Source organism: Vespa mandarinia, chromosome 4 (assembly GCF_050613455.1).
Source record: "Vespa mandarinia isolate Hongniang chromosome 4, ASM5061345v1, whole genome shotgun sequence".
Taxonomy (NCBI): Eukaryota; Metazoa; Arthropoda; class Insecta; order Hymenoptera; family Vespidae; genus Vespa; species Vespa mandarinia.
In genome coordinates this window covers 9,803,902-9,828,011 of record NC_140813.1, presented here as the reverse complement: position 1 = coordinate 9,828,011, position 24,110 = coordinate 9,803,902, and the positions used below count along the sequence as shown (strand labels likewise).

General features: G+C 32.6%; 1 protein-coding gene across 2 annotated transcripts in view; it reads left to right on the top strand.

The window, feature by feature from the left end:
• The window catches only part of LOC118443198 (uncharacterized), a 510,470-nt gene that overhangs the window by 162,022 nt on the left and 324,338 nt on the right, over positions 1–24,110 (top strand). The gene's annotated exons all lie outside the window — the stretch shown is intronic.

Here is a 24,110-nt window from a genome sequence, read left to right as displayed (position 1 = left end):
CTGCCGATAATATAATTCCTCGGCGCGGAAAATTGTCCTTCGCCCTAACTATTATGGTATTTCGAAAAAGCGACAAGTTTGTCACCTCTATTCTCATTCTGTCTTGCTATTACAAATGTTGTTACTGTGTAATCGTTTTGCTTTGTATAGAATTTTTTCTAATTCATTCGAAAATGAATCATACTCTGTACTAATTATTGAATATAATGTCCTGCCAGTAATAAAATTCCTCTGCGCGGAAAAATAGTGCTTCGACCGTAATTATTATAGAATTTCGAAAAGGCCACAAATTTGTCACCTCTATTCTCATTATGTCTTGCCAATACAAATGTTACAGCGCAATCATTTTGTTTTTTGTTTTTTACATTTCTTTCTAATTTATTCGAAAATAGTATATTATCTGCACCACTTCATGCATACAATGACCTGCAAACAATAAAATTCCTCGGTGCGGAAAATTGTCCTTCGCCCTAACTATTATGGTATTTCGAAAAAGCGACAAATTTGTCACCTCTATTCTCATTCTGTCTTGCTCTTACAAATGTTGTTACTGTGTAATCGTTTTGCTTTGTATAGAATTTTTTCTAATTCATTCGAAAATGAATCATACTCTATACTAATTATTGAATATAATGTCCTGCCAGTAATAAAATTCCTCTGCGCGGAAAAATAGTGCTTCGACCGTAACTATTATAGAATTTCGAAAAGGCCACAAATTTGTCACCTCTATTCTCATTATGTCTTGCCAATACAAATGTTACAGCGAAATCATTTTGTTTTTTTTTTTTTTACATTTCTTTCTAATTTATTCGAAAGTAGTATATTTTCCGTACTAATTCTTGAATACAATGTCCTGCCAGTAATAAAATTCCTCTGCGCGGAAAAATAGTGCTTCGGCCGTAACTATTATAGAATTTCGAAAAGGCCACAAATTTGTTACCTGTATTATCATTATGTCTTGCTATTACTAAAGTTGTAACTGTGCAATCTTTTTTCTTTCTATAGAATATTTTCTAATTCATTCGAAAATGAATCATTCTCCGTATTAATTCTCGCATTCCATGTCCTGCCAGTAATAAAAATCCTCTGCGCGGAAAAATTGTGCTTCGTCCTAACTATTATGGAATTTCGAAAAAGCCAGTAATTTGTCACCTCTATTCTCATTATGTCTTGCCATTACAAATGTTGTAACTGTGCAATCGTTTTTCTTTGTATAGAATTTTTTTCTAATTCATTCGAAAGTGAATCATACTCTGTACTAATTCTTGAATATAATGTCCTGCCAGTAATAAAATTCCTCTGCGCGGAAAAATTGTGGTTCGTCCTAACTATTATGGTATTTCAAAAAGCGACAAGTTTGTCACCTCTATTCTCATTATGTCTTGCCAATACAAATGTTACAGCGCAATCATTTTGATTTTTTTTTTTTACTTTTCTTTCTAATTTATACGTAAATAGTATATTTTCTGTACCACTTCATGCATACAATGACCTGCCGATAATAAAATTCCTCTGCGCGGAAAAATTGTGCTTCGTCCTAACTATTATAGAATTTCGAAAAAGCGACAAGTTTGTCACCTCTATTCTCATTATGTCTTGCCATTACAAATGTTGTAACTGTGCAATCGTTTTTCTTTGTATAGAATTTTTTTCTAATTCATTCGAAAGTGAATCATACTCTGTACTAATTCTTGAATATAATGTCCTGCCAGTAATAAAATTCCTCTGCGCGGAAAAATTGTGGTTCGTCCTAACTATTATGGAATTTCGAAAAAGCGACAAGTTTGTCACCTCTATTCTCATTATGTCTTGCCATTACAAATGTTGTAACTGTGCAATCGTTTTTCTTTGTATAGATTTTTTTTCTAATTCATTCGAAAGTGAATCATACTCTGTACTAATTCTTGAATATAATGTCCTGCCAGTAATAAAATTCCTCCGCGCGGAAAAATTGTGGTTCGTCCTAACTATTATGGAATTTCGAAAGAGTGACAAATTTGTCACCTCTACTCTCATTATATCTTGCTATTACAGATGTTGCAACGCAAACGTTTTGTTTTTTTTTTTTACATTTCTTACTATTTTACTCGTAAATAGTATATTTTCTGTACCACTTCATGCATACAATGACCTGCCGACAATAAAATTCCTCTGCGCGGAATATTGTCCTTCGCCCTAACTATTATAGAATTTCGAAAAAGCCAGAAATTTGTCACCTCTATTCTCATTATGTCTTGCCAATACAAATGTTACAGCGCAATCATTTTTTTTTTTTTTTTTTACATTTCTTTCTAATTTATTCGAAAGTAGTATATTTTCCGTACTAATTCTTGAATACAATGTCCTGCCAGTAATAAAATTCCTCTCCGCGGAAAAATATTGCTTCGGCCGTAACTATTATAGAATTTCGAAAAGGCCACAAATTTGTCACCTCTATTCTCATTATGTCTTGCCAATACAAATGTTACAGCGCAATCATTTTGTTTTTTTTTTTTTACTTTTCTTTCTAATTTATTCGTAAATAGTATATTTTCTGTACCACTTCATGCATACAATGACCTGCCGACAATGAAATTCCTCTGCGCGGAAAATTGTCCTTCGCATTAACTATTATAGAATTTCGAAAAAGCCAGAAATTTGTCACCTCTATTCTCATTATGTCTTGCTATTACTAAAGTTGTAACTGTGCAATCGTTTTTCTTTGTATAGAATTTTTTCTAATTCATTCGAAAATGTATCATTCTCCGTATTAATTCTCGCATTCCATGTCCTGCCAGTAATAAAAATCCTCTGCGCGGAAAAATTGTGCTTCGTCCTAACTATTATAGAATTTCGAAAAAGCCACAAATTTGTCACCTCTATTCTCATTATGTCTTGCCAATACAAATGTTACAGCGTAATTATTTTGTTTTTTTTTCTTTTCCATTCCTTTCTAATTTATTCGAAAGTAGTATATTTTCCGTACTAATTCTTGAATACAATGTCCTGCCAGTAATAAAATTCCTCTGCGCATAATATTGTCCTTCGCCATAACTATTATGGAATTTCGAAAAGGCCACAAGTTTGTCACCTCTATTCTCATTATGTCTTGCTGTTACTAATGTTGTAACTGTGCAATCGTTTTTCTTTGTATAGAATTTTTTCTAATTCATTCGAAAATGAATCATTCTCCGTACTAATTCTCGCATTCCATGTCCTGCCAGTAATAAAATTCCTCTGCGCGGAAAAATTGTGCTTCGCCCTAACTATTATGGAATTTCGAAGAAGCGACAAGTCTGTCACCTCTATTCTCATTATGTCTAGATATTACAAATATTACAATACTATCATTTTGTTTTCTTTTTTTTACATTTCTTTCTAATTTATTCGAAAATAGTATATTTTCTGTACCACTTCATGCATACAATGACCTGCCGATAATAAAATTCCTCGGCGCGGAAAATTGTCCTTCGCCCTAACTATTATGGTATTTCGAAAAAGCGACAAGTTTGTCACCTCTATTCTCATTATATCTTGCCAATACAAATGATACAGCGCAATCATTTTGTTTTTTTTTTCCATTTCTTTCTAATTTATTCGAAAATAGTATATTTTCTGTACCACTTCATGCATACAATGACCTGCCGATAATAAAATTCCTCGGCGCGGAAAAATTGTGCTTCGTCCTAACTATTATAGAATTTCGAAAAAGCCACAAGTTTGTCACCTCTATTCTCATTATGTCTTGCTATTACAAATGTTACCACGCAAACATTTTGTTTTTTTTTTTACATTTCTTTCTAATTTATTCGAAAGTAGTATATTTTCTGTACCACTTCATGCATACAATGACCTGCCGATAATAAAATTCCTCGGCGCGGAAAATTATCCTTCGCCCTAACTATTATGGAATTTCGAAAATGCGACAAGTTTGTCACCTCTATTCTCATATGTCTAGATATTAAAAATATTACAATACTATCATTTTGATTTTTTTTTTTTACATTTCTTTCTAATTTATTCGAAAGTAGTATATTTTCCGTACTAATTCTTGAATACAATGTCCTGCCAGTAATAAAATTCCTCTGCGCGGAAAAATAATGCTTCGTCCGTAACTATTATAGAATTTCGAAATGCCACAAATTGGCACCTCTATTATCATTATGTCTTGCTATTACTAATGTTGTAACTGTGCAATCGTTTTTCTTTGTATAGAATTTTTTCTGAATCATTCGAAAATGAATCATTCTCCGAATTAATACTCGCATTCCATGTCCTGCCGATAATAAAATTCCTCGGCGCGGAAAATTGTCCTTCGCCCTAACTATTATGGTATTTCGAAAAAGCGACAAATTTTTCACCTCTATTCTCATTCTGTCTTGCTCTTACAAATGTTGTTACTGTGTAATCGTTTTGCTTTGTATAGAATTTTTTCTAATTCATTGGAAAATGAATCATACTCTGTACTAATTATTGAATATAATGTCCTGCCAGTAATAAAATTCCTCTGCGCGGAAAAAATGTGCTTCGGCCTAACTATTATAGAATTTCGAAAAAGCGACAAGATTGTCACCTCTATTCTCATTATGTCTTGCCAATACAAATGTTACAGAGAAATCATTTTGTTTTTTTGTTTTTTACATTTCTTTCTAATTTATTCGAAAATAGTATATTTTCTGTACCACTTCATGCATACAAAGACCTGCCGATAATAAAATTCCTCGGCGCGGAAAATTGTCCTTCGCCCTAACTATTATGGTATTTCGAAAAAGCGACAAGTTTGTCACCTCTATTCTCATTATGTCTTGCTATTATTAAAGTTGTAACTGTGCAATCTTTTTTCTTTGTATAGAATTTTTTCTAATTCATTCGAAAATGTATCATTTTCCGTATTAATTCTCGCATTCCATGTCCTGCCAGTAATAAAAATCCTCTGCGCGGAAAAATTGTGCTTCGTCCTAACTATTATAGAATTTCGAAAAAGCCACAAATTTGTCACCTCTATTCTCATTATGTCTTTCCAATACAAATGTTACAGCGCAATTAATTTGTTTTTTCTTTTCCATTTCTTTCCAATTTATTCGAAAATAGTATATTTTCTGTACTACTTAATGTATACAATGACCTGCCGATAATAAAATTCCTCTGCGCGGAAAAAATGTGCTTCGTCCTAACTATTATAGAATTTCGAAAAAGCGACAAGATTGTCACCTCTATTCTCATTATGTCTTGCCAATACAAATGTTACAGCGCAATCATTTTGTTTTTTTTGTTTTTTACATTTCTTTCCAATTTATTCGAAAATAGTATATTTTCTGTACTACTTAATGTATACAATGACCTGCCGATAATAAAATTCCTCGGCGCGGAAAATTGTCCTTCGCCCTAACTATTATGGTATTTCGAAAAAGCGACAAATTTTTCACCTCTATTCTCATTCTGTCTTGCTCTTACAAATGTTGTTACTGTGTAATCGTTTTGCTTTGTATAGAATTTTTTCTAATTCATTGGAAAATGAATCATACTCTGTACTAATTATTGAATATAATGTCCTGCCAGTAATAAAATTCCTCTGCGCGGAAAAAATGTGCTTCGCCCTAACTATTATAGAATTTCGAAAAAGCGACAAGATTGTCACTTCTATTCTCATTATGTCTTGCCAATACAAATGTTACAGAGAAATCATTTTGTTTTTTTGTTTTTTACATTTCTTTCTAATTTATTCGAAAATAGTATATTTTCTGTACCACTTCATGCATACAAAGACCTGCCGATAATAAAATTCCTCGGCGCGGAAAATTGTCCTTCGCCCTAACTATTATGGTATTTCGAAAAAGCGACAAGTTTGTCACCTCTATTCTCATTATGTCTTGCTATTATTAAAGTTGTAACTGTGCAATCTTTTTTCTTTGTATAGAATTTTTTCTAATTCATTCGAAAATGTATCATTCTCCGTATTAATTCTCGCATTCCATGTCCTGCCAGTAATAAAAATCCTCTGCGCGGAAAAATTGTGCTTCGTCCTAACTATTATAGAATTTCGAAAAAGCCACAAATTTGTCACCTCTATTCTCATTATGTCTTTCCAATACAAATGTTACAGCGCAATTAATTTGTTTTTTTTTCCATTTCTTTCTAATTTATTCGAAAATAGTATATTTTCTGTACCACTTCATGCATACAATGACCTGCCGACAATAAAATTCCTCGGCGCGGAAAATTGTCCTTCGCCCTAACTATTATGGTATTTCGAAAAAGCGACAAGTTTGTCACCTCTATTCTCATTATATCTTGCCAATACAAATGATACAGCGCAATCATTTTGTTTTTTTTTTCCATTTCTTTCTAATTTATTCGAAAATAGTATATTTTCTGTACCACTTCATGCATACAATGACCTGCCGATAATAAAATTCCTCGGCGCGGAAAATTGTCCATCGCCCTAACTATTATGGTATTTCGAAAAAGCGACAAGTTTGTCACCTCTATTCTCATTATGTCTAGATATTACAAATGTTACAGTGCAATCATTTTGTTTTTTTGTTTTTTACATTTCTTTCTAATTTATTCTAGAATAGTATATTTTCTGTACCACTTCATGCATACAATGACCTGCCGACAATAAAATTCCTCTGCGCGGAAAAATTGTGCTTCGTCCTAACTATTATAGAATTTCGGAAAAGCCACAAATTTGTCACCTCTATTCTCATTATGTCTTGCCAATACAAATGTTACAGCGCAATTATTTTGTTTTTTTTTCTTTTCCATTTCTTTCCAGTTTATTCGAAAATAGTATATTTTCTGTACTACTTAATGTATACAATGACCTGTCGATAATAAAATTACTCTGCGCGGAAAAAATGTGCTTCGTCCTAACTATTATAGAATTTCGAAAAAACCACAAATTTGTCACCTCTATTCTCATTATACCTTGCTATTACAAATGTTACCACGCAAACATTTTGTTTTTTTTTTTTTACTTTTCTTTCTAATTTATTCGAAAGTAGTATATTTTCTGTACCACTTCATGCATACAATGACCTGCCGATAATAAAATTCCTCGGCGCGGAAAATTGTCCTTCGCCCTAACTATTATGGTATTTCGAAAAAGCGACAAGTTTGTCACCTCTATTCTCATTATGTCTTGCCAATACAAATGTTACAGGGCAATCATTTTGTTTTTTTTTTTTTTACTTTTCTTTCTAATTTATTCGTAAATAGTATATTATCTGTACCACTTCATGCATACAATGACCTGCCGATAATAAAATTCCTCGGCGGGGAAAATTGTCCTTCGCCCTAACTATTATGGTATTTCGAAAAAGCGACAAGTTTGTCACCTCTACTCTCATTATATCTTGCCAATACAAATGATACAGCGCAATCATTTTGTTTTTTTTTTCCATTTCTTTCTAATTTATTCGAAAATAGTATATTTTCTGTACCACTTCATGCATACAATGACCTGCCGATAATAAAATTCCTCGGCGCGGAAAATTGTCCTTCGCCCTAACTATTATGGTATTTCGAAAAAGCGACAAGTTTGTCACCTCTATTCTCATTATGTCTTGCCAATACGAATGTTACAACGCAATCATTTTGTTTTTTTTTTTTTTACTTTTCTTTCTAATTTATTCGTAAATAGTATATTATCTGTACCACTTCATGCATACAATGACCTGCCGATAATAAAATTCCTCGGCGGGGAAAATTGTCCTTCGCCCTAACTATTATGGTATTTCGAAAAATCGACAAGTTTGTCACCTCTACTCTCATTATATCTTGCCAATACAAATGATACAGCGCAATCATTTTGTTTTTTTTTTTCATATCTTTCTAATTTATTCGAAAATAGTATATTTTCTGTACCACTTCATGCATACAAAGACCTGCCGATAATAAAATTCCTCGGCGCGGATAATTGTCCTTCGCCCTAACTATTATGGTATTTCGAAAAAGCGACAAGTTTGTCACCTCTATTCTCATTATGTCTTGCCAATACAAATGTTACAGCGCAATTATTTTGTTTTTTTTTCTTTTCCATTTCTTTCCAATATATTCGAAAATAGTATATTTTCTGTACTACTTAATGTATACAATGACCTGCCGATAATAAAATTCCTCTGCGCGGAAAAAATGTGCTTCGCCCTAACTATTATAGAATTTCGAAAAAGCGACAAGATTGTCACCTCTATTCTCATTATGTCTTGCCAATACAAATGTTACAGTGAAATCATTTTGTTTTTTTGTTTTTTACATTTCTTTCTAATTTATTCGAAAATAGTATATTTTCTGTACCACTTCATGCATACAAAGACCTGCCGATAATAAAATTCCTCGGCGCGGAAAATTGTCCTTCGCCCTAACTATTATGGTATTTCGAAAAAGCGACAAGTTTGTCACCTCTATTCTCATTATGTCTTGCTATTATTAAAGTTGTAACTGTGCAATCTTTTTTCTTTGTATAGAATTTTTTCTAATTCATTCGAAAATGTATCATTCTCCGTATTAATTCTCGCATTCCATGTCCTGCCAGTAATAAAAATCCTCTGCGCGGAAAAATTGTGCTTCGTCCTAACTATTATAGAATTTCGAAAAAGCCACAAATTTGTCACCTCTATTCTCATTATGTCTTTCCAATACAAATGTTACAGCGCAATTATTTTGTTTTTTCTTTTCCATTTCTTTCCAATTTATTCGAAAATAGTATATTTTCTGTACTACTTAATGTATACAATGACCTGCCGATAATAAAATTCCTCTGCGCGGAAAAAATGTGCTTCGTCCTAACTATTATAGAATTTCGAAAAAGCGACAAGATTGTCACCTCTATTCTCATTATGTCTTGCCAATACAAATGTTACAGCGCAATCATTTTGTTTTTTTTGTTTTTTACATTTCTTTCCAATTTATTCGAAAATAGTATATTTTCTGTACTACTTAATGTATACAATGACCTGCCGATAATAAAATTCCTCGGCGCGGAAAATTGTCCTTCGCCCTAACTATTATGGTATTTCGAAAAAGCGACAAGTTTGTCACCTCTATTCTCATTATGTCTTGCTATTATTAAAGTTGTAACTGTGCAATCTTTTTTCTTTGTATAGAATTTTTTCTAATTCATTCGAAAATGTATCATTCTCCGTATTAATTCTCGCATTCCATGTCCTGCCAGTAATAAAAATCCTCTGCGCGGAAAAATTGTGCTTCGTCCTAACTATTATAGAATTTCGAAAAAGCCACAAATTTGTCACCTCTATTCTCATTATGTCTTTCCAATACAAATGTTACAGCGCAATTATTTTGTTTTTTCTTTTCCATTTCTTTCCAATTTATTCGAAAATAGTATATTTTCTGTACTACTTAATGTATACAATGACCTGCCGATAATAAAATTCCTCTGCGCGGAAAAAATGTGCTTCGTCCTAACTATTATAGAATTTCGAAAAAGCGACAAGATTGTCACCTCTATTCTCATTATGTCTTGCCAATACAAATGTTACAGCGCAATCATTTTGTTTTTTTTGTTTTTTACATTTCTTTCCAATTTATTCGAAAATAGTATATTTTCTGTACCACTTCATGCATACAATGACCTGCCGATAATAAAATTCCTCGGCGCGGAAAAATTGTGCTTCGTCCTAACTATTATAGAATTTCGAAAAAGCCACAAGTTTGTCACCTCTATTCTCATTATGTCTTGCCAATACAAATGTTACAGCGCAATCATTTTGTTTTTTTTTTTTCATATCTTTCTAATTTATTCAAAAATAGTATATTTTCTGTACTACTTAATGTATACAATGACCTGCCGATAATAATATTCCACTGCGCGGAAAAATTGTGCTTTGCCCTAACTATTATGGAATTTTGAAAAAGCCACAAATTTGTCACCTCTATTCTCATTATGTCTTGCTATTACTAAAGTTGAAACTGTGCAATCGTTTTTCTTTGTATAGAATTTTTTCTAATTCATTCGAAAATGTATCATTCTCCGTATTAATTCTCGCATTCCATGTCCTGCCAGTAATAAAAATCCTCTGCGCGGAAAAATTGTGCTTCGTCCTAACTATTATAGAATTTCGAAAAAGCCACAAATTTGTCACCTCTATTCTCATTATACCTTGCTATTACAAATGTTACCACGCAAACATTTTGTTTTTTTTTTTTACATTTCTTTCTAATTTATTCGAAAGTAGTATATTTTCTGTACCACTTCATGCATACAATGACCTGCCGATAATAAAATTCCTCGGCGCGGAAAATTGTCGTTCGCCCTAACTATTATGGTATTTCGAAAAAGCGACAAGTTTGTCACCTCTATTCTCATTATGTCTTGCCAATGCAAATGTTACAGCGCAATTATTTTGTTTTTTTTTCTTTTCCATTTCTTTCCAATTTATTCGAAAATAGTATATTTTCTGTACTACTTAATGTATACAATGACCTGCCGATAATAAAATTCCTCTGCGCGGAAAAAATGTGCTTCGTCCTAACTATTATAGAATTTCGAAAAAGCGACAAGATTGTCACCTCTATTCTCATTATGTCTTGCCAATACAAATGTTACCACGCAAACATTTTGTTTTTTTTTTTTACATTTCTTTCTAATTTATTCGAAAGTAGTATATTTTCTGTACCACTTCATGCATACAATGACCTGCCGATAATAAAATTCCTCTACGCGGAAAAAATGTGCTTCGTCCTAACTATTATAGAATTTCGAAAAAGCGACAAGATTGTCACCTCTATTCTCATTATGTGTTGCCAATACAAATGTTACAGTGCAATCATTTTGATTTTTTTTTTTTTACATTTCTATCTAATTTATTCGAAAGTAGTATATTTTCTGTACTAATTCTAGAATACAATGTCCTGCCAGTAATAAAATTCCTCTGCGCGGAAAAATAGTGCTTCGGCCGTAACTATTATAGAATTTCGAAAAGGCCACAAATTTGTCATCTATATTATCATTATGTCTTGCTATTACTAATGTTGTAACTGTGCAATCGTTTTTCTTTGTATAGAATTTTTTCTAATTATTTCGAAAATGAATCATTCTCTGTATTAATTCTCGCATTCCATGTCCTGCCAGTAATAAAAATCCTCTGCGCGGAATATTGTCCTTCGCCCTAACTATTATGGTGTTTCAAAAAGCGACAAGTTTGTCACCTCTATTCTCATTATGTCTTGCCAATACAAATGTTACAGCGCATTTATTTTGTTTTTTTTTCTTTTCCATTTCTTTCTAATTTATTCGAAAATAGTATATTTTCTGTACTACTTAATGTATACAATGACCTGCCGATAATAAAATTCCTCTGCGCGGAAAAAATGTGTTTCGTCCTAACTATTATATAATTTCGAAAAAGCGACAAGATTGTCACCTCTATTCTCATTATGTCTTGCCAATACAAATGTTACAGTGCAATCATTTTGTTTTTTTGTTTTTTACATTTCTTTCTAATTTATTCGAAAATAGTATATTTTCTGTACCACTTCATGCATACAATGACCTGCCGATAATAAAATTCCTCGGCGCCGAAAAATTGTGCTTCGTCCTAACTATTATAGAATTTCGAAAAAGCCACAAGTTTGTCACCTCTATTCTCATTATGTCTTGCCAATACAAATGTTACAGCGCAATCATTTTGTTTTTTTTTTTTCATATCTTTCTAATTTATTCAAAAATAGTATATTTTCTGTACTACTTAATGTATACAATGACCTGCCGATAATAATATTCCACTGCGCGGAAAAATTGTGCTTTGCCCTAACTATTATGGAATTTTGAAAAAGCCACATATTTGTCACCTCTAGTCTCATTATGTCTTGCTATTACTAAAGTTGAAACTGTGCAATCGTTTTTCTTTGTATAGAATTTTTTCTAATTCATTCGAAAATGTATCATTCTCCGTATTAATTCTCGCATTCCATGTCCTGCCAGTAATAAAAATCCTCTGCGCGGAAAAATTGTGCTTCGTCCTAACTATTATAGAATTTCGAAAAAGCCACAAATTTGTCACCTCTATTCTCATTATACCTTGCTATTACAAATGTTACCACGCAAACATTTTGTTTTTTTTTTTTTACATTTCTTTCTAATTTATTCGAAAGTAGTATATTTTCTGTACCACTTCATGCATACAATGACCTGCCGATAATAAAATTCCTCGGCGCGGAAAATTGTCCTTCGCCCTAACTATTATGGAATTACGAAAAAGCGACAAGTTTGTCACCTCTATTCTCATTATGTCTCGCCAATACAAATGTTACAGCGCAATTATTTTGTTTTTTTTTTCCATTTCTTTCTAATTTATTCGAAAATAGTATATTTTCTGTACCACTTCTTGCATACAATGACCTGCCGATAATAAAATTCCTCGGCGCGGAAAATTGTCCTTCGCCCTAACTATTATGGTATTTCGAAAAAGCGACAAGTTTGTCACCTCTATTCTCATTATGTCTTGCCAATACAAATGTTACAGCGCAATCATTTTGTTTTTTTTTTTTTTACTTTTCTTTCTAATTTATTCGTAAATAGTATATTATCTGTACCACTTCATGCATACAATGACCTGCCGATAATAAAATTCCTCGGCGGGGAAAATTGTCCTTCGCCCTAACTATTATGGTATTTCGAAAAAGCGACAAGTTTGTCACCTCTACTCTCATTATATCTTGCCAATACAAATGATACAGCGCAATCATTTTGTTTTTTTTTTCCATTTCTTTCTAATTTATTCGAAAATAGTATATTTTTTGTACCACTTCATGCATACAATGAACTGCCGATAATAAAATTCCTCGGCGCGGAAAATTGTCCTTCGCCCTAACTATTATGGTATTTCGAAAAAGCGACAAGTTTGTCACCTCTATTCTCATTATGTCTTGCCAATACAAATGTTACAGCGCAATTATTTTGTTTTTTTTTCTTTTCCATTTCTTTCCAATATATTCGAAAATAGTATATTTTCTGTACTACTTAATGTATACAATGACCTGCCGATAATAAAATTCCTCTGCGCGGAAAAAATGTGCTTCGTCCTAACTATTATAGAATTTCGAAAAAGCGACAAGATTGTCACCTCTATTCTGATTATGTCTTGCCAATACAAATGTTACCACGCAAACATTTTGTTTTTTTTTTTTACATTTCTTTCTAATTTATTCGAAAGTAGTATATTTTCTGTACCACTTCATGCATACAATGACCTGCCGATAATAAAATTCCTCGGCGCGGAAAAATTGTGCTTCGTCCTAACTATTATAGAATTTCGAAAAAGCCAAAAATTTGTCACCTCTATTCTCATTATACCTTGCTATTACAAATGTTACCACGCAAACATTTTGTTTTTTGTTTTTTACATTTCTTTCTAATTTATTCGAAAACAGTATATTTTCTGCACCACTTCATGCATACAATGACCTGCAGACAATAAAATTCCTCGGCGCGGAAAATTGTTCTTCGCCCTAACTATTATGGTATTTCGAAAAAGCGACAAGTTTGTCACCTCTACTCTCATTATATCTTGCCAATACAAATGATACAGCGCAATCATTTTGTTTTTTTTTTCCATTTCTTTCTAATTTATTCGAAAATAGTATATTTTTTGTACCACTTCATGCATACAAAGACCTGCCGATAATAAAATTCCTCGGCGCGGAAAATTGTCCTTCGCCCTAACTATTATGGTATTTCGAAAAAGCGACAAGTTTGTCACCTCTATTCTCATTATGTCTTGCCAATACAAATGTTACAGCGCAATCATTTTGATTTTTTTTTTTTTACATTTCTTTCTAATTTATTCGAAAGTAGTATATTTTCTGTACTACTTAATATATACAATGACCTGCCGATATTAAAATTCCTCTGCGCGGAAAAAATGTGCTTCGTCCTAACTATTATAGAATTTCGAAAAAGCGACAAGATTGTCACCTCTATTCTCATTATGTCTTGCCAATACAAATGTTACCACGCAAACATTTTGTTTTTTTTTTTTACATTTCTTTCTAATTTATTCGAAAGTAGTATATTTTCTGTACCACTTCATGCATACAATGACCTGCCGATAATAAAATTCCTCTACGCGGAAAAAATGTGCTTCGTCCTAACTATTATAGAATTTCGAAAAAGCGACAAGATTGTCACCTCTATTCTCATTATGTGTTGCCAATACAAATGTTACAGTGCAATCATTTTGATTTTTTTTTTTTTACATTTCTTTCTAATTTATTCGAAAGTAGTATATTTTCTGTACTACTTAATATATACAATGACCTGCCGATAATAAAAATCCACGGTGCGGTAAATTGTCCTTCGCCCTAACTATTATGGAATTTTGAAAAAGCCACAAATTTGTCACCTCTATTCTCATTATGTCTTGCTATTACTAAAGTTGTAACTGTGCAATCGTTTTTCTTTGTATAGAATTTTTTCTAATTCATTCGAAAATGTATCATTCTCCGTATTAATTCTCGCATTCCATGTCCTGCCAGTAATAAAAATCCTCTGCGCGGAAAAATTGTGCTTCGTCCTAACTATTATAGAATTTCGAAAAAGCCACAAATTTGTCACCTCTATTCTCATTATGTCTTGCCAATACAAATGTTACAGCGCAATTATTTTGTTTTTTTTTCTTTTCCATTCCCTTCTAATTTATTCGAAAATAGTATATTTTCTGTACCACTTCATCCATACAATGACCTGCCGATAATAAAATTCCTCGGCGCGGAAAATTGTCCTTCGCCCTAACTATTATGGAATTTCGAAAAAGCGACAAGTTTGTCACCTCTATTCTCATTATGTCTTGCTATTACTAAAGTTGTAACTGTGCAATCTTTTTTCTTTGTATAGAATTTTTTCTAATTCATTCGAAAATGTATCATTCTCCGTATTAATTCTCGCATTCCATGTCCTGCCAGTAATAAAAATCCTCTGCGCGGAAAAATTGTGCTTCGTCCTAACTATTATAGAATTTCGAAAAAGCCACAAATTTGTCACCTCTATTCTCATTATGCCTTGCTATTACAAATGTTACCACGCAAACATTTTGTTTTTTTTTTTTTACATTTCTTTCTAATTTATTCGAAAATAGTATATTTTCTGTACCACTTCATGCATACAATGACCTGCCGATAATAAAATTCCTCGGCGCGGAAAATTGTCCTTCGCACTAACTATTATGGTATTTCGAAAAAGCGACAAGTTTGTCACCTCTATTCTCATTATGTCTTGCCAATACAAATGTTACAGCGCAATCATTTTGTTTTTTTTGTTTTTTACATTTCTTTCTAATTTATTCGAAAATAGTATATTTTCTGTACCACTTCATGCATACAATGACCTGCCGATAATAAAATTCCTCGGCGCGGAAAATTGTCCTTCGCCCTAACTATTATGGTATTTCGAAAAAGCGACAAGTTTGTCACCTCTATTCTCATTATATCTTGCCAATACAAATGATACAGCGCAATCATTTTGTTTTTTTTTTCCATTTCTTTCTAATTTATTCGAAAATAGTATATTTTCTGTACCACTTCATGCATACAATGACCTGCCGATAATAAAATTCCTCGGCGCGGAAAATTGTCCTTCGCCCTAACTATTATAGAATTTCGAAAAAGCCAGAAATTTGTCACCTCTATTCTCATTATGTCTTGCTATTACTAAAGTTGTAACTGTGCAATCGTTTTTCTTTGTATAGAATTTTTTCTAATTCATTCGAAAATGTATCATTCTCCGTATTAATTCCCGCATTCCATGTCCTGCCAGTAATAAAAATCCTCTGCGCGGAAAAATTGTGCTTCGTCCTAACTATTATCGAATTTCGAAAAAGCCAAAAATTTGTCACCTCTATTCTCATTATACCTTGCTATTACAAATGTTACCACGCAAACATTTTGTTTTTTGTTTTTTACATTTCTTTCTAATTTATTCGAAAACAGTATATTTTCTGCACCACTTCATGCATACAATGACCTGCAGACAATAAAATTCCTCGGCGCGGAAAATTGTCCTTCGCCCTAACTATTATGGTATTTCGAAAAAGCGACAAGTTTGTCACCTCTATTCTCATTATGTCTTGCCAATACAAATGTTACAGAGCAATTATTTTGTTTTTTTTTCTTTTCCATTTCTTTCCAATTTATTCGAAAATAGTATATTTTCTGCACCACTTCATGCATACAATGACCTGCAGACAATAAAATTCCTCGGCGCGGAAAATTGTTCTTCGCCCTAACTATTATGGTATTTCGAAAAAGCGACAAGTTTGTCACCTCTATTCTCATTATGTCTTGCCAATACAAATGTTACAGCGCAATCATTTTGTTTTTTTTGTTTTTTACATTTCTTTCTAATTTATTCGAAAATAGTATATTTTCTGTACCACTTCATGCATACAATGACCTGCCGATAATAAAATTCCTCGGCGGGGAAAATTGTCCTTCGCCCTAACTATTATGGTATTTCAAAAAGCGACAAGTTTGTCACCTCTATTCTCATTATGTCTTGCCAATACAAATGTTACAGCGCAATTATTTTGTTTTTTTTTTACATTTCTTTCTATTTTATTCGTAAATAGTATATTTTGTGTACCACTTCATGCATACAAAGACCTGCCGATAATAAAATTCCTCGGCGCGGAATATTGTCCTTCGCCCTAACTATTATGGTATTTCAAAAAGCGACAAGTTTGTCACCTCTATTCTCATTATATCTTGCCAATACAAATGTTACAGCGCAATCATTTTGTTTTTTTTGTTTTTTACATTTCTTTCTAATTTATTCGAAAGTAGAATATTTTCTGTACCACTTCATTCATACAATGACCTGCCGATAATAAAATTCCTCGGCGCGGAAAATTGTCCTTCGCCCTAACTATTATGGTATTTCGAAAATGCGACAAGTTTGTCACCTCTATTCTCATTATGTCTTGCCAATACAAATGTTACAGCGCAATTATTTTGTTTTTTTTTCCATTTCTTTCTAATTTATTCGAAAATAGTATATTTTCTGTACCACTTCATGCATACAATGACCTGCCGATAATAAAATTCCTCGGCGCGGAAAATTGTCCTTCGCCCTAACTATTATGGTATTTCGAAAAAGCGACAAGTTTGTCACCTCTATTCTCATTATATCTTGCCAATACAAATGATACAGCGCAATCATTTTGTTTTTTTTTTCCATTTCTTTCTAATTTATTCGAAAATATTATATTTTCTGTACCACTTCATGCATACAATGACCTGCCGATAATAAAATTCCTCGGCGCGGAAAATTGTCCTTCGCCCTAACTATTATAGAATTTCGAAAAAGCCAGAAATTTGTCACCTCTATTCTCATTATGTCTTGCTATTACTAAAGTTGTAACTGTGCAATCGTTTTTCTTTGTATAGAATTTTTTCTAATTCATTCGAAAATGTATCATTCTCCGTATTAATTCCCGCATTCCATGTCCTGCCAGTAATAAAAATCCTCTGCGCGGAAAAATTGTGCTTCGTCCTAACTATTATCGAATTTCGAAAAAGCCAAAAATTCGTCACCTCTATTCTCATTATACCTTGCTATTACAAATGTTACCACGCAAACATTTTGTTTTTTGTTTTTTACATTTCTTTCTAATTTATTCGAAAACAGTATATTTTCTGCACCACTTCATGCATACAATGACCTGCCGATAATAAAATTCCTCGGCGCGGAAAATTGTCCTTCGCCCTAACTATTATGGTATTTCGAAAAAGCGACAAATTTGTCACCTCTACTCTCATTATATCTTGCTATTACAAATGTTGCAACGCAAACGTTTTGTTTTTTTTTTTTTACATTTCTTACTATTTTACTCGTAAATAGTATATTTTCTGTACCACTTCATGCATACAATGACCTGCCGATAATAAAATTCCTCGGCGCGGAAAATTGTCCTTCGCCCTAACTATTATGGTATTTCGAAAAAGCGACAAATTTGTCACCTCTATTCTCATTCTGTCTTTCCATTACAAATGTTGTAACTGTGCAATCGTTTTTCTTTGTATAGAATTTTTTCTAATTCATTCGAAAATGAATCATACTCTGTACTAATTCTTGAATATAATGTCCTGCCAGTAATAAAATTCCTCTGCGCGGAAAAATTGTGGTTCGTCCTAACTATTATGGAATTTCGAAAAAGAGACAAATTTGTTACCTCTGTTCTCATTATGTCTTGCTATTACTAAAGTTGTACCTGTGCAATCGTTTTTCTTTGTATAGAATTTTTTCTAATTCATTCGAAAATGAATCATTCTCCGTACTAATTCTTGAATACAAAGTCCTGCCAGTAATAATATTCCTCTGCGCGGAAAAATTGTGCTTCGTCCTAACTATTATGGATTTTCGAAAAAGCGACAAATTTGTCACCTCTACTCTCATTATATCTTGCTATTACAAATGTTGCAACGCAAACGTTTTGTTTTTTTTTTTACATTTCATACTATTTTTCTCGTAAATAGTATATTTTCTGTACCACTTCATGCATACAATGACCTGCCGATAATAAAATTCCTCGGCGCGGAAAATTGTCCTGCGCCCTAACTATTATGGTATTTCGAAAAAGCGACAAGTTTGTCACCTCTATTCTCATTATGTCTTGCCAATACAAATGTTACAGCGCAATTATTTTGTTTTTTTTTCCATTTCTTTCTAATTTATTCGAAAATAGTATATTTTCTGTACCACTTCATGCATACAATGACCTGCCGATAATAAAATTCCTCGGCGCGGAAAATTGTCCTTCGCCCTAACTATTATGGAATTTCGAAAAAGCGACAAGTTTGTCACCTCTATTCTCATTATGTCTCGCCAATACAAATGTTACAGCGCCATCATTTTGTTTTTTTGTTTTTTACATTTCTTTCTAATTTATTCGAAAGTAGTATATTTTCTGTACCACTTCATGCATACAATGACCTGCCGATAATAAAATTCCTCGGCGCGGAAAATTGTCCTGCGCCCTAACTATTATGGTATTTCGAAAAAGCGACAAATTTTTCACCTCTATTCTCATTCTGTCTTGCTCTTACAAATGTTGTTACTGTGTAATCGTTTTGCTTTGTATAGAATTTTTTCTAATTCATTGGAAAATGAATCATACTCTGTACTAATTATTGAATATAATGTCCTGCCAGTAATAAAATTCCTCTGCGCGGAAAAAATGTGCTTCGTCCTAACTATTATAGAATTTCGAAAAAGCGACAAGATTGTCACCTCTATTCTCATTATGTCTTGCCAATACAAATGTTACAATGAAATCATTTTGTTTTTTTGTTTTTTACATTTCTTTCTAATTTATTCCAAAATAGTATATTTTCTGTACCACTTCATGCATACAAAGACCTGCCGATAATAAAATTCCTCGGCGCGGAAAATTGTCCTTCGCCCTAACTATTATGGTATTTCGAAAAAGCGACAAGTTTGTCACCTCTATTCTCATTATGTCTTGCTATTATTAAAGTTGTAACTGTGCAATCTTTTTTCTTTGTATAGAATTTTTTCTAATTCATTCGAAAATGTATCATTCTCCGTATTAATTCTCGCATTCCATGTCCTGCCAGTAATAAAAATCCTCTGCGCGGAAAAATTGTGCTTCGTCCTAACTATTATAGAATTTCGAAAAAGCGACAAGATTGTCACCTCTATTCTCATTATGTCTTGCCAATACAAATGTTACAGCGCAATCATTTTGTTTTTTTTGTTTTTTACATTTCTTTCCAATTTATTCGAAAATAGTATATTTTCTGTACTACTTAATGTATACAATGACCTGCCGATAATAAAATTCCTCGGCGCGGAAAATTGTCCTTCGCCCTAACTATTATGGTATTTCGAAAAAGCGACAAGTTTGTCACCTCTATTCTCATTATGTCTTGCTATTATTAAAGTTGTAACTGTGCAATCTTTTTTCTTTGTATAGAATTTTTTCTAATTCATTCGAAAATGTATCATTCTCCGTATTAATTCTCGCATTCCATGTCCTGCCAGTAATAAAAATCCTCTGCGCGGAAAAATTGTGCTTCGTCCTAACTATTATAGAATTTCGAAAAAGCCACAAATTTGTCACCTCTATTCTCATTATGTCTTTCCAATACAAATGTTACAGCGCAATTATTTTGTTTTTTTTTTCCATTTCTTTCTAATTCATTCGAAAATAGTATATTTTCTGTACCACTTCATGCATACAATGACCTGCCGATAATAAAATTCCTCGGCGCGGAAAATTGTCCTGCGCCCTAACTATTATGGTATTTCGAAAAAGCGACAAGTTTGTCACCTCTATTCTCATTATGTCTTGCCAATACAAATGTTACAGCGCAATTATTTTGTTTTTTTTTTCATTTCTTTCTAATTTATTCGAAAATAGTATATTTTCTGTACCACTTCATGCATACAATGACCTGCAGACAATAAAATTCCTCGGTGCGGAAAATTGTCCTTCGCCCTAACTATTATGGTATTTCGAAAAAGCGACAAGTTTGTCACCTCTACTCTCATTATGTTTTGCCAATGCAAATGTTACAGCGCAATTATTTTGTTCTTTTTTTCCATTTCTTTCCAATTTTTTCGAAAATAGTATATTTTCTGTACTACTTAATGTATACAATTACCTGCCGATAATAAAAATCCTCGGCGCGGAAAATTGTCCTTCGCCCTAACTATTATGGTATTTCGAAAAAGCGACAAATTTGTCACCTCTATTCTCATTCTGTCTTGCTATTACAAATGTTGTTACTGTGTAATCGTTTTGCTTTGTATAGAATTTTTTCTAATTCATTCGAAAATGAATCATACTCTGTACTAATTATTGAATATAATGTCCTGCCAGTAATAAAATTCCTCTGCGCGGAAAAATAGTGCTTCGACCGTAATTATTATAGAATTTCGAAAAGGCCACAAATTTGTCACCTCTATTCTCATTATGTCTTGCCAATACAAATGTTACAGCGCAATCATTTTGTTTTTTGTTTTTTACATTTCTTTCTAATTTATTCGAAAATAGTATATTATCTGCACCACTTCATGCATACAATGACCTGCAAACAATAAAATTCCTCGGCGCGGAAAATTGTCCTTCGCCCTAACTATTATGGTATTTCGAAAATGCGACGAATTTGTCACCTCTATTCTCATTCTGTCTTGCTCTTACAAATGTTGTTACTGTGTAATCGTTTTGCTTTGTATAGAATTTTTTTTAATTCATTCGAAAATGAATCATACTCTGTACTAATTATTGAATATAATGTCCTGCCAGTAATAAAATTCCTCTGCGCGGAAAATTGTCCTTCGCCCTAACTATTATAGAATTTCGAAGAAGCCAGAAATTTGTCACCTCTCTTCTCATTATGTCTTGCCAATACAAATGTTACAGCGCAATCATTTTGTTTTTTTTTTTTTTTACATTTCTTTCTAACTTATTCGAAAGTAGTATATTTTCCGTATTAATTCTTGAATACAATGTCCTGCCAGTAATAAAAATCCTCTGCGCGGAAAAATTGTGCTTCGTCCTAACTATTATAGAATTTCGAAAAAGCCACAAATTTGTCACCTCTATTCTCATTATACCTTGCTATTACAAATGTTACCACGCAAACATTTTGTTTTTTTTTACATTTCTTTCTAATTTATTCGAAAGTAGTATATTTTCTGTACCACTTCATGCATACAAAGACCTGCCGATAATAAAATTCCTCGGCGCGGAAAATTGTCCTTCGCCCTAACTATTATGGTATTTCGAAAAAGCGACAAGATTGTCACCTCTATTCTCATTATGTCTTGCCAATACAAATGTTACAGCGCAATCATTTTGTTTTTTTTTTCTTTACTTTTCTTTCTAATTTATTCGAAAATAGTATATTTTCTGTACCACTTCATGCATACAATGACCTGCCGATAATAAAATTCCTCGGCGCGGAAAATTGTCCTTCGCCCTAACTATTATGGAATTTCGGAAAAGCGACAAGTTTGTCACCTCTATTCTCATTATGTCTTGCCAATACAAATGTTACAGCGCAATTATTTTGTTTTTTTTTCCATTTCTTTCTAATTTATTCGAAAATAGTATATTTTCTGTACCACTTCATGCATACAATGACCTGCCGACAATAAAATTCCTCTGCGCGGAAAATTGTCCTTCGCCCTAACTATTATAGGATTTCGAAGAAGCCAGAAATTTGTCACCTCTATTCTCATTATGTCTTGCTATTACTAAAGTTGTAACTGTGCAATCGTTTCTCTTTGTATAGAATTTTTTCTAATTCATTCGAAAGTGAATCATACTCTGTACTGATTCTTGAATATAATGTCCTGCCAGTAATAAAATTCCTCGGCGCGGAAAATTGTCCTTCGCCCTAACTATTATGGTATTTCGAAAAAGCGACAAGTTTGTCACCTCTACTCTCATTATATCTTGCTATTACAAATGTTGCAACGCAAACGTTTTGTTTTTTTTTTTTACATTTCTTACTATTTTACTCGTAAATAGTATATTTTCTGTACCACTTCATGCATACAATGACCTGCCGATAATAAAATTCCTCGGCGCGGAAAATTGTCCTGCGCCCTAACTATTATGGTATTTCGAAAAAGCGACAAGTTTGTCACCTCTATTCTCATTATGTCTAGATATAACAAATGTTACAATGCTATCATTTTGTTTTTTTTTTTTACATTTCTTTCTATTTTATTCGAAAATAGTATATTTTCCGTACTAATTCTTGAAAACAATGTCCTGCCAGTTATAAAAATCCTCTGCGCGGTAAAATTGTGCTTCGTCCTAACTATTATAGAATTTCGAAAAGGCCACAAATATGTCACCTCTATTCTCATTATGTCTTGCCAATACAAATGTTACAGCGCAATCATTTAGTTTTTTTTGTTTTTTACATTTCTTTCTAATTTATTCGAAAATAGTATATTTTCTGTACCACTTCATGCATACAAAGACCTGCCGATAATAAAATTCCTCGGCGCGGAAAATTGTCCTTCGTCCTAACTATTATGGAATTTCGAAAAAGCGACAAATTTGTCACCTCTACTCTCATTATATCTTGCTATTACAAATGTTGCAACGCAAACGTTTTGTTTTTTTTTTTTACATTTCTTACTATTTTACTCGTAAATAGTATATTTTCTGTACCACTTCATGCATACAATGACCTGCCGATAATAAAATTCCTCGGCGCGGAAAATTGTCCTTCGCCCTAACTATTATGGTATTTCGAAAAAGCGACAAGTTTGTCACCTCTATTCTGATTATGTCTTGCCAATACAAATGTTACAGAGCAATCATATTGTATTTTTGTTTTTTACATTTCTTTCTAATTTATTCGAAAATAGTATATTTTCTGTACCACTTCATGCATACAAATACCTGCCGATAATAAAATTCCTCGGCGCGGAAAATTGTCCTTCGCCCTAACTATTATGGTATTTCGAAAAAGCGACATGTTTGTCACCTCTATTCTCATTATGTCTTGCCAATACAAATGTTACAGCGCAATTATTTTGTTTTTTTTTTTTCCATTTCTTTCTAATTTATTCGAAAATAATATATTTTCTGTACTACATAATGTATACAATGACCTGCCGATAATAAAAATCCTCGACGCGGTAAATTGTCCTTCGCCCTAACTATTATGGTATTTCAAAAAGCGACAAGTTTGTCACCTCTATTCTCATTATGTCTTGCCAATACAAATGTTACAGCGCAATTATTTTGTTTTTTTTCCATTTCTTTCTAATTTATTCGAAAATAGTATATTTTCTGTACCACTTCATGCATACAATGACCTGCCGATAATAAAATTCCTCGGCGCGGAATATTGTCCTTCGCCCTAACTATTATGGTATTTCGAAAAAGCGACAAGTTTGTCACCTCTATTCTCATTATGTCTTGCTATTACTAAAGTTGTAACTGTGCAATCGTTTTCCTTTGTATAGAATTTTTTCTAATTCATTCGAAAGTGAATCATTCTCCGTACTAATTCTTGGATACAATGTCCTGCCAGTAATAATATTCCTCTGCGCGGAAAAATTGTGCTTCGTCCTAACTATTATGGTATTTCGAAAAAGCGACAAGTTTGTCACCTCTACTCTC